Source organism: Zosterops lateralis (genome assembly GCF_965231275.1).
Source record: "Zosterops lateralis genome assembly, chromosome: 6".
In the NCBI taxonomy this organism is placed as follows: Eukaryota; Metazoa; Chordata; class Aves; order Passeriformes; family Zosteropidae; genus Zosterops; species Zosterops lateralis.
In genome coordinates this window covers 52,625,229-52,637,758 of record NC_139761.1, presented here as the reverse complement: position 1 = coordinate 52,637,758, position 12,530 = coordinate 52,625,229, and the positions used below count along the sequence as shown (strand labels likewise).

The window sequence follows — 12,530 nt, the reverse complement described above, 5'->3', positions numbered from 1 at the left end:
TGGAGCATCTCTCTAATGAGGAGAGGCTGCAGGAGCTGGGCCTGGTTAGTTGAGAGAAGGATGAGAGGGGATCTCATATAAATATCTCAATGGTGGCTAAGGAGATGGTGCCAGACACCTTTCAGTGGTGCTCAATGGCAGGATGAGGAGCAGTGGCCATAAAGTAAAACACAGGAAGTTTCATCTCAACATGAGAAACACCTTCTTTACATCGAGGGTGTCAGAGCAGTGGGATAGGCTGTCCAAGGAGATGGAGAAGTCTCTCTGGGTACGTTCAAAACCCAGCTGAATGCATTCCCATGTCACTGCTCCAGGTGATTCTGCTTTGGCAGGGAGGTTGTACTGGATGACCTCCAGGGGTCCCTCCCAGCCCTAATTATTCTGTGACCCTTATTATGAAAATGGTGAGTTATATTTTCTTAAACCATCTCGAAAGTCAAACTCTCATCTTGTAAATTGTTTTTGCTGTTTGGATTGTGTGGAGCTTTGCCCATGTGCACGACTATGGGCCTGTCTCAGTGGACTTTGATCCCTCCTGAGAATCTGGCTCCACTTAAAATGAAGACTATTTCCCTTTTTCTGTTTCTTAACAGGCAAAGATCAGAGTTGATGGACATTTTTCCTTTCAGAGCAGGACTTTGTAAATTTCTTGTACAGCTTTTTACAAAATGGGCACAGATCCACCAAGCTTTTCACCTGATTTTATTCTTAGGTAGTAGTTGGTGATATGTTTTCTCAGAACAAAGTCTCTTAAACTCATGACAAAAACCTTGCAACTCAAAATGTATCTTAAACTCATCTGTCAGCTTATATGATTCAGAAGTTGTGAAGCTGGGAGGTTTTTTTCTTCCTTTTGAAGGTGGGTACTGTACAATCATCCTGTGTACTTATCTTCTGAGCATCTGCTTGGAAAATAAAACAACGTGCCATTTTGACATCCAAGAAAGTGCTATAAAAAGTCTGTTGCTATGTTTAAATGCCTACACTCAGTTGCTATAGCAATAAAAATATCAAAAATGATGTACGAATTGCCACAGTGCATTACCAGCCCTTTCCTGGACAGGGAGATTGTGGGACTGAGAATGTGGCAAAGGTGCTCAGTGTATTGGAGAGCAGAGTTGTCCCATAGTTCCAGGTGTCCTGTGGTGTCACCTGAGAGCAAAATGTGTTCCAACTGTATGAATCCCCAACTGGATGGGTCAAAAGAGACAGTTGGGTCCCTGCTGAATTCAGTTGCTTCTTCATTATTTATATGTTGAATATTTGGACCAAGTTCCCATTTCTCTGCAAGACAAGCAGCTGAAAATGTTGACCTTTCTCTAAATTCCTTCAGTCCCATGACAGCAAGTGTGAAAATCGGCTTACAGACTGCGTCAGCCCATATAGATTTCTCTCCCTGTAACGTCCCAGTAGTCAGAGTCAAATGTCCTTGTTCCTGAGGCAAGTTATGGGAACACTGCTATCCAAAAGAAAAGAAATTAAATAGTAGCTAATGGAATCTTTAGCATCTCTGTGGGGCTCAAAGCCTTGAACATTCAGTTGCTTCTTGAAGAGAGCAGGAAATTCAACTTCCTTCATAAAACATAGCAAGCAGAGGAAGGCATGTTATTTTGGCAACTGTAAGTTTGGTTATGGAATTGAATTGTTTCCTCAGACATTTCTATCCCTTGTTCTCTTGTCTCCTGAGGAATGTTAGAGGAAAGGCTTGAAGAAATTGAAGCCTAGTTTGAAAGCAAAATAACTGTTTCTCTTTATTTCAGTTAGCTTGAAGAATCCTCAAGGTTCAAATGACATTGTCTCAAACTGCAGAACAGTGTGCAGGTCAATTTACATATGGTAATCCACAACAGTCACATAATTGTTCCAAGTATTTTCTTTGACATACTCTTAGAAATCCGGTTGAGAGGTCTGGTATCAAGAATGTATCAGTGGTAGAAATACATATTTTAAAATTTAGTTTCAGCTGTTAGTTATTGATTAATGCTCTTTTTCAAGGGTGTTATAAACATGTAGATGAAGTGATTCTTAGAGGCAGCTATGATACTCTGTAGTTTGAAGGCCCACTTAAATTCTACAGTACCTCTTTGGTATGTTTGGGCTTTTTTATTTTTCTCAAAAGACTGGATAAACTACTGCCATGTACATGGATCACAGTTTTTTCTCAAAATAAGTGTTGCAATGTTGCATACATAGTTGCATTCCTCTAATTTCTAGCTTGTATTTGCAATCTCATACAATATTTTTCTATAATGAATCTTGAGCATGTTTGGGATTTAATTGTAATGTTTAAATTTTGGTTTTAAGTGTTGAAAAATGTGACAATTTGTAGCTTTACAACTGCACAAACTCCAGTGAGTATGGAAGCATGTGTCTTTCTCAGCCTCTGTGGGGATTCTTTGTTTACTTTCCTTCTTAACTGTTCCTCATGGAGTACTGGACAATTACCTGGGTTTACCCTTAAACAAGAATGTCAACAGCACTGATTGTGGATTTGGTTTATTGGTTGTTGCTTGGTTTTGAGGGTTTTTTTTTACAGATCTAATAGGGCAGTCCAAATGTTACATCCATAAATATTTATTGATACTTGTTTATTAAAGTCCAGTGTAATTAAAATTCCAAAGGTTATCCTTTTATGTCAAGCTCAGGAGGTGCTACTGTGGCTGCACATCGTGTGCCTGTAAAACCAGTACATTTGCACTTCATTTACAATTTTCTAACTTTTACTGTTGAGAATTTGTGGTCACATGAATAACCTAATTGGGGAAGGGGAGAAGACAACAGAGGAGATGTGTGGAACTTAAAATCTGTAGCTTTTATTTTTCATGACGCTGTCAAATACTTGAAATAAAGAAACCTGATTTCCCTTAGAGCTGTGTCTATAGCACTCTCATCACAGTTGTTACCACATCAGTTTATTCTGTATTTCTAAGGTATTCTAGGTAGTCTCTGTTTCAGATGCTGTACATCTGAACAGCATCTGCCATGGAAATACAAACTTCTTGATATCTGCCAGTTCCTGCATCAGCTTAGCTTGAAACTCATCACCAGCTTATGGCAGTGCAGGAGGAAGAGGGAGACCTGAACACACATTATTTGCATAAGCTTTTTTCTAGAGAAAAATATTACATGGCAATTGTTTGGAGACACATTTCTCTTTATATGTTGTCCACTAGCCTTCTTTAAGTGTTAGCTATGTGTTTATTCTTTCCAAAATCTATTTTTGGTATTGTTTTCCTTGGAGTAAAAAATATGCTGTTATTCTGGTTGTCAGCCAACTATCTTTCCCCCTTCTTCCCTGCCCTCCCTTGATTCCCTCCCAGTACCCTTTGAACTTGTCCGACTTGTTGAATTTGGCAGGAGAGGATTGCAAAAGTATTACACTCCTGCAAGTGAAAAATCAATGGTGTGGTAAGAGAGGAGAGACCCAGCTTAGTGCTGCTAAGAGGAAAGGCTCCACTAAGAGCTGAAATTATCACTGATTCTGTTTGATCTGCCAGCTGGCAACCTGGCATGTGTGAAGCTTAAAAGCAGGCGCAGCAAATGCTGTCTCTTGGCTCTCCAGACTTGTAGGAGATATGTAAGCTTGCTATGAGGGAGATAAGACACAAAATCATAAAAATAAAATACCTGAAGAACAGGTTTTGATAGCTCAGCTGCTTAGAAACAGCCCATTTTTAAATGCAGGGAGACAAAGGTTACTAAATGGTCTGTTTGTGCACTGCTGTCTTTATTTTGGAAAAAATTAATAAATGTCCGTGAGACAGATCGTGAAAGCTGCAGGCTGATAACTCCTGTGATTTCACACCAAGTTCTAATAGTTGGTGGCAGTCCATATGTTTGTCTCCTTTCCAAAGTGCTGCAGAGCACTGTTAGTTTGTAACACACACCCTCGTCTATTTTGCAGATTTTTCCATCGAGGCCGCAATGCCTAAAAGGCAAAGATCTGAGGTTCCTGCAAGTCTTTGGGAACAGGCTATAGACTCTGCTCAGCTTGCTCTTTAGGCATGTCAGTCAGGTTCATGGGAATGTTGTTAGTGGACAGGTTCTTCCCATGGCAAGTAAATGTCAGCTGTCCGGTTAGAGGCAGCCTTTCCAATTAGACTTTCCTTATGCAACAGATGTTTTGAAGCTCAGCCAGGGAGAATAAAGTAATACCCAGAGACAGCAGCCTTTATCTGCTTTCTGGTCATTTAAAGAAGGCAGCTGGGGATCAGGAATCTGTTCCCTGAAAATTTCCTTGCATCTGAAGTGGTTTCTCCACCAATTATGTCTTTTTGTGCATGTTCAAGGTCACTAGGCAAGCTCTAAGGTTGATGAAACTTCAGGAGTTCCACATCATGAATGCTGCTCACTTGGACTCACTACTTTAGGTGCCCTGCCACAGGTTTAGGGGTTTGTTTGGCTTTTTAATATATAGCAAGATAGTGGTCTCTTTCTCTGAAGATTATTCAGAATGTGCAGATATTTGGTTTATGGATGAGGAATATTTTTGTTCTTCTTTTTTAAAAATAACATTGGGAAAACCAGCAACACTGAACAGATGCTCTCAAAATGATATATAGTGATCCTGTTAAAGATCTCCCCTTCTGTCTTCCTTCAGCTCACTTCAGAAGTTTCTAGAGATCCTTTTTGTTGAAGTAAACTTTAATAAAAAATGGCAGAATGAGATCTCATTTGCTCTTAAGCAAACTGACTGCACACTTTGTTTCTGTTACTCACTGGTTTGTTATTCTGTGATTATTTGAAAGAAATTAACCTGTGGTAACATCCTGTTTTCTTTCTTTGCCTGATCATCTGTTTGGAAGGAGTTGTTCATTTTGCTTGAACAAACAAAAAATCTCATCCTTTTCTATCTAGTATTAAATTTGTTTCTTTATGTTTAAAACAGGAAGCTCTTGCCTACAGCCTTCCAGCCATCAGCCTGCTGAATATTCATTATCATTTCTTCACCTGTGCTGCAAGGCACCATGCTGACCATGAGAACTCCAAACCTTAAATTCCTCTGACAGGTAATAAGCTTTCTGCTTGCATTTTAAATTTTACTTCTGTTATTTGAAACGGTTGGGCTAATTTCTCATTTGTAGGTCTCATCCAGTGCAGTGAGTCCCTGCACACAGGAGAGTTGCACAGATCAGTTGTTATTCTGACCATCTTTAATATATTAATTTTTTTTTCTTGATTAACAAACATGTTTCCCACTTGCTAGTTTTTAAATTAAATGCTGCTTTATAAACAATTTTAATTAAACTGTTCAGTAAAAATTATGGATGGGGTCATAGATGAGAAGATATGAAACCCTAAAAAAATGTTTCTAGAAGATAAAGATCATTGTTGGATTGCCTAACTAATTTCCAAAAAGTTTTATCTTTTTCCATAACTATCAACTGTTATTCCACTGAACTGAATGCTCCACCTAAATGGATGTTCATAAAACTCAGGATGTAACTGTGCATTCTTGGTGACTGGAAGTGCAGTGTGCTTTGGGTATGTGACAAAAGTGAGATTTACTACAGCAGTGCAAGAAAATAAGACAACTGCTTTTAGATAACACAAGGAGTTTTACTACAGTGAATTTAATCATTTAGAACTAGCCTGAAGTAATGTTTATTCCACAGTACCAACAGCTGATAAACAGTTCAGGGAAGAAGCAAGAGCAGTGGCCAGTTTCACTTAAGTGCATTGGGCAGTGATCCTTTCTTCTTCACAGTAGTACATCTTTGCTCTGTTGGCAAGTGTTTATTGGAAAGTGCTGAAGAATTACATTCACAGTGTTTTAAATGCACTGAGGTTCTTAAAATAAAAATATATATGTATATATATATATATATAAATTATCTTTCCCAAAATATTTGTAGGATATACTGAAAGATATGTCATTATACAGTGAAAAACAAGATCCCTTGAAGAGGTCAGAACTGAACCTTTGTATCCCTCACTTTCTTAAATATATGGTTCAATTCTTTTTCTGCATTTGTACTATGAAATAATGATTTAAATGGGTGAAATTTAGTGTTCTAGTCAGTTAATAAGATTAAATAATGTACTAGCACAAAGTATATTCAGCATGTTTTCAGTATTCAGGCCTTCCTCAGGAATACTAACCCATCACAGTAAGACAGCTTTGTGAGAGTAGGCTGAACAAGTAACTGCTGCCTGTTTTTGTAGAGTAACCTGACTAGAGAAGTTGTGTGACTTCCTAATGCCTGACTTTTAGGTTGGTGTAGTTGAAGAAATGCAAATGAAGACAGACTATGAACCTAATGAGTGAACTAAATAAAATTCTATTACTCCACCCTGCTTCAAAAAATGAAGAAAATTAAATTTTTAATGTCAAAAGTACTGATATAGGGTAATTGGTAACTCTGTAGTTGAATATTCATGAAGCTCTGCAGTATGTTCACTTAAGGTACTGATTGTGATTCAAACAACCTGTGTGATTCCAATTTACTTTTTTCTTCACCTCGGTTCAAAAGCATATTTAGAATAGAAGTGGATTTTTTCTGTGTGTGATAGAAAAGTGCCATTCACACAGGTTGGCAAATAAATCGTTATGGAAAGTACTGTAGTTGCCCTGTTTTTTTATATTTAGATTCTATTGTTTCTTCAGAAAGTAATTTCTGATTTAACTGGATAATGAAAATTTTAGAAAAAAAAATCATAGCTGGCTCTGACTTTAAATATTTCCTTTAACAAAAACACATAAATGGCATGTTCAGTTAGTAACTTTATCCTCTTTGTTTTGTAAAAATATACTTTTTTGTTTTCAACAAGGTTAAAAACATAACACTTGGAGGGAAAACTGAGAAAATTAATTTGTAGGTTGTCTTTAAGTGCCATGGAAATTCAAATAAACATTGTTCTAACTAAGAAACATTAACAACAACAGAAAAGTTTGTGTTGGAAAAAAATATTTACATGCCTTAGAAACATATTCAACACAATTCGACATCATCTTACTTGCAGAGATCAAACAGTATCATTGGTATAAATTTATATTTAGAAAGATTTAAATTATTTTTTGATAGGTATAGACAGTATATATTTTGTTTGGTAAGCTAGCTTGACAACTGTTACTTGTTTGTAGTCAATTATTGGGTATAAAGAAGAAATGAAGATGTGAAAAAAGATGAGTAGAACATACATTAAATGTTTCTAGAAAACCTAGAAGCTCTAGTTCTAAGTTCTAGCTTTCTATTTCTCTCTTATTTCTTTTGATCTATGAGCAAAAATATTGGAAAGATGATTTCCTAATTACAGCAGCCTAGGATTTGGATAGAAAAGAAGATTAATAAAGAGAATTAAGATTTTAATTCTTAAGAATTTAATTTCTTAGCCAATATAATTAAGAATTAAGAGAGGGATATAAGCTGTCTCCCTGTAGCTTACTATTCCTTCCACTGCCCCAAGCAAAATTTTTGGAAGGTAATCTGAAGTAAATCACTTCAGGAAAGGTCATTATATAAAAAAGGTTAAAATTACCCTAACAAAGTTTGTCTTCCTGGGCTTCCCTGTAGTCATTTAAAAAGCGAAAGATTCCTGCAGAATGCAATTCAGAGAGCCTAAATTAAATTCCTGATTTTAGGACAGAAACTTCAGTTGATTCAAAAACAAACAAAAAACCCAAACCAAATAGAAACCTTCAGGAGACAAATGACCTTAGGCTAAAGTGAGTCCTCATGAAAGATTCCCTTAATGCATATTCTCATACCTCTCAGTCTGTTGAAGTGAAGTGGCATTGTTAATGATGTAGTACTGAAGATGATGAACACAGTGAAATGGGTCCAGGCCTTTCTTCTTCTCTCGATCCTCTCCCACAGAGAACATCAACTCTGGTGTTACTGGTTTTGGCAGGAAGACTTGAAAGAGATCTTAGTTCAGCATTTAGCAACTGTATCCAGCCATATCCAAACTGATGAATCTCTGAATGAAAAGGGCAATTTCACTGGACAAGTAGAAGCTGGTATCTGCATTGTCTGTGAGACAACAATTGCTTCCTCAGCTTATCAAGTTTTGATTTCTTTATATCAACTCTAATAACTGTAATAGGACTAATGCAAAGGTAGAGTTCAGTTCAGTTTGACCAAATTGATACAGAGACACAAGCAAACTAGATAAAGTTTCATCATGGTTATCAAATCATAATGCCTAAGGCAAAACTGAGCTTGCGAACTTCAAGGGGAAGGGGGATGCTGAGGTGAAAATTTGTCTTTTGGGTGCTGGAAGAACTGTTTGTCATGTTTCTTTACTTACTTGTGCTCCCAGGATTTGATATTAGGAAGCTTTCCCTGCTTAGTCCTGTCCTCCAAGCCATACAACAGGAGGACAAGGTATGACCTGCCAAGGTTAAAGGCATAATTCTGTTGCAGCAAAACAGCACTGGAAAAACATGCAGGTATAGAGGAAAACAAAATGTGCAGTTTGTCTTTTCAAAGTAGAGAGTGGAAGCTTTGACTGGAAGTTTGTCTTTTTCGGTAGTGAGTGGAAACTTTGATTGTGCTTTGTGGAAAAGAAAGTAGGTTTCTTACAAAATTTGCTAGACAAGAATTAAATATAGTTTGTTTTACCTTGTGTATCTATGATGGAGACCCTAGCCATAGTGAATGAAAACTTGGAATTATATATATTATCTCTATTGTTAAAGCAAACTTATTGTTGAATTTCTGTTATAGATTGAGTTTACTAAGTACACAAGGAAGATAATACTTAGAGTGTGAAATAACTTTTAGAGTTGTGAAGTCATGTAGCCTTTTTCAAGTTTTTAGTGTCTCAGAGGGGAAGGCCATCCACTGTATCTTAGACCAACCTTATGTTTTTGTTTTTTACATTTCTTTGCCTGCTAAAACCTGATGTTTGTACTGGCTGAACTAGTAAGAAATATTAGAAGAAGAGAAGAGATATTTCAAGCCTCTACCCCAGAAAATGGATTTATTCCTCCTGCTGTATATTCTATAAGAGAAAACCAGTGAGACTGCAAGAGCATCTTAAGACATTTTCCCAATTTGTACCATTGATTTGAGCTGAGATTATTCTCATGGTTTTTTTCTGACTCAGACACATATGAAGCTTTTGGACCAGGAGTGTAGGCAGCACTGTACAGCTGATTTATATGTGACAGGGAGAGATGTCATCTCAAACACATTTTTGCAGTGAGAACAATCTTCACTGGAACAACCTTCTCAGGGATGTGGTAGTGTCTCTGTTGCTGGAGGTCCTCAAGATACAGTTAAAGAGGATGCTCGATAATCTCATCTAGGCTCCCTTTCCCACAAGGGATTGGGCAGGTCAATCTTTCACAGTCCCTTCCAACCTGGGCTGTTCTAGGATTCAGTGATAATAAGTAGGAAAAAAGATGGAGAACAGCAATAATAATTTGTAATTGAGAGCTGTGTAAACCTTCACACCAATCTCAGCTTCTTGATTTTCTGGAAATTTCTATATTGATTTGCACCTGTGTCTTCTATTAAAAGGCACTGAAGACAAATGGGATTTTCTTCACAGAGCAATAAAATTGGGAATGTCCTTTAGTGTGTGTACAAGCAAATGTGCCTGTGTGTGTAAGACTGCAAAGTTTGGGAAGTGCTTGTTTACTGTCATTTCTCCTGTGAAATTCAGTTCTTTCTCTGTGATGCATCTTAAAGAACTGAAAACACTTTCAGTGACCTGCCCCCCAAATAACCTCTTAAAAACATCTGAAGATTGCTCATCTGCAAGAATCTAGAACGTGACAAAGCAGGGAGATGCCAGACATTCTTCAGACTGAGATATGTTTATTTCTTCATGGAAGATGCTTAGGAATCCAGCACAGTATCAACCTGGATCTTAGTCTTGGCTGTTCTCTTAGTGTGTACTGTTGGTATTACCTAGAAAAATGTAAAGAAAGTTTTTTCTTCCCTTGCTTTCTTCTGCCTGTTCTTCTGTCCATCCATTTCTTCAGCATTGCCAATTACTCATGATGGATAAAAAGGCACTTTTCCTTTGTTTACTTTCTCACAATCAGTTTCTTTCAGAAATTGAAGCTGCTTCCACCAGTGAAGATAAAGGCTGCACATCCAGGTCTTGTAAATCATTCGTCTGATCCCACATAAGGATCATGTTCATGCTACTCCAAAAGCCAAGCCCTTCTTTAACACTCACTGTTTTCAGCCATCTGCAGCTCAGGCCTTCCCAGGTGCAGGAGCTGTATAGAATTACTGCTGCACAGCTCCTCTAAATGCATCTGATCTCTGCTTGAACTGACTTGTGTGCTCCAATTATTTTTCAACTTCGTATGGTAACAAATTCAATTATTTAATTGTGTACTGTTGTGAAGGATTTTCTTTTCTACTTGAATAATTGCCTAGTAAGTGCTTTTGGCATCCTTATCCACATGTACTGTGAGGAATTGAGGGCAAATAATAGGCCACTCTCTTCAGTCTATTCATCCCTTTCTAACCTGTTTTTATGCAGAAGTGTCTTTTTTGCATGGAAACTATTTGCAATTACTGCCCAATCTTTCTTCTAGGAATCATTTGTTTTTTATGTTGTTCGAGGTTTGTTGTTGCTCTTTTTAGTGGGGTATGTGCTTGTTTTGTTGGATTTTTTGGCTTTTTTGAGATGTGACTAGAGCTATTTTAAAGATTTGGTCTCATATTCTATGCTGTTTCCAGCTCTTTCCTATTAATTCTTAACATTTTTGCCTTTTTGGCTGCTGCTGAATGCTGTTTTCAGTGAACTATTCAAAAATACTCTGATATTTTTCCTGACTTGTAAAATGTAATGATGAGCTCTTATTTAACTAAGTGTATTTTATATTTGTTTTTTTCTCATCTCCATTGATTTGCCTTTTTCACCTGACATTTTATTATTCAGGTGCTCGTATCTCATAAACTACCTTGGCCACCTTTAGCTCTGATTTTCCCCCATCTCATCTTTAATCATCTGTGCAGATCAACTTTTCCAGATTTTTCAGGACTATGTTGAAGACATCAGCACCCATGGAAGTGCAGCACACAGAAGAACTTCTGTCCTTTATTTTCTTCCTTCAGTCACAGGAGGTATTTCTGTTTTGTCCTGTGGGAGCAGTTTCCTTAAGATGCTTGATAGAAAATTTTGTCAAAACCTCTCCTTGAAAAATACATGTTGCCTCTATTAAAATGCTTGTTGATTTCTGTACAGGAATTTAATGAAATAGCAAAGGTTAGACTGCCGGACAGTCCTGTATTAATTTATTCTTGTATCTGGATCTATTTAGTAATAAAATGTTACATTAATTTCTTATCTAGGACAGTTATTATCTAAAAGTTAGGAACTGGCATGAAAGTCTTAAGTGATAATAAAATTATAAAGCAATCAGTCCTCAAATCAGAAGTTTGTTTTGTTTGGGCAGAATAACAAAGCAGCTCAAGGTCAACATCAAAATATTGAAGGAGGTGTTTGGAAAGAATGAGCATCCTTCATTATGTGCCTCTATCTCAGTCTTTTTAAGGCTTTTTATTTGCTTTCCATTTCCTACCATCAGGTAGGTAATGCACAGCCTTTTTTTCTTGGCATTTGCCAGAATGTTGTCCAGAGGGACTCTAAAACCCCAAAACTTTGATTAACAATAAAACTTTTGAAGCTTTGGTATTTCAGCATTTCTTCTGTTAAAGATTAGCCTTATCTATGTAGATTTGTGGTATTGTTAATATTACAATGAGTTCCTACATCTTCTTTTAAGATCTATTTTCTAAATACTTTACCTGATTTTGTAATATTTTATTTCATAATATATTAGAATCACTGAATCCTTCCCATTCCATAATTCTCTACAACTGTTTTAAACTTAAAATAATGGGTTCCATTACTTTGATGCAACCTTGTTGACTTTATTTGACATAAAGAAAGAAAAGAAAGTTAAGGTAATAAATCTTAATGTATGTGACTACATACTTATTGTATACAAATTGTTCATAAGTAGGCAAATACAGAATGCCATTTTGACTCATCATATATAAAGTTATTAAATTAGCATAATTAGATACACATCACAAATTCTTAATAGAGTGATTACAAGAGCAATACTGAGTTCCAGCATAGCTTATCAAGTGCAGTGAAACAGGACTAAGAAACATGAATTCAGGTCAGTTTAGCTCTGTATCAAGATGTGATTGCTGCTCTTTTCCCACTTTGTCTCCTTGCTCCTCTCCCAGAAGATACCAAACTCTCAGCAGCTGCAATGGAACAGGAGGTGTTGTACAAACTCAGTCATTTGCACCAGAGCTGAACTGCTGGTTGTGAACTGAGGGACTGAAATGCAGTTCCATGCCTGAAATGCAAATTCTCCCTCCTCTTACTGCAAACATAGAGTGCCCTGAAAAAAAACCAGATGATTGCAGTAGGTCTGATATTTCTGTCGCAAATCTTGACCCGTGGCATGTCCTGGAGTTTTTTTTAAACCTCACAGAATGTGAGTAACTGTTCCTTTTATGCCCTTCTCACATTCCCTATTTTCATTTTGGGCTTTGGGGTAAAAATGTCAAAACTAGTATGTGAAATGTAGCCCCCAAAGCATA

The 12,530-nt window shown here is 37.0% G+C and overlaps 1 protein-coding gene across 5 annotated transcripts in view; it reads left to right on the top strand.

The window, feature by feature from the left end:
• Positions 1 to 12,530, top strand: part of IRAG1 (inositol 1,4,5-triphosphate receptor associated 1) — a 141,968-nt gene that overhangs the window by 85,807 nt on the left and 43,631 nt on the right. For 4 of the 5 annotated variants that reach the window (XM_083863886.1, XM_083863889.1, XM_083863888.1 and 1 more), the window contains exon 2: positions 4,889 to 5,009. The exons of the other annotated variant lie outside the window; for it this stretch is intronic. The gene's annotated coding sequence lies outside the window, so the exon portion shown is untranslated. The remainder of the gene's footprint in view (positions 1 to 4,888; positions 5,010 to 12,530) is intronic. 5 annotated transcript variants of the gene reach the window in all.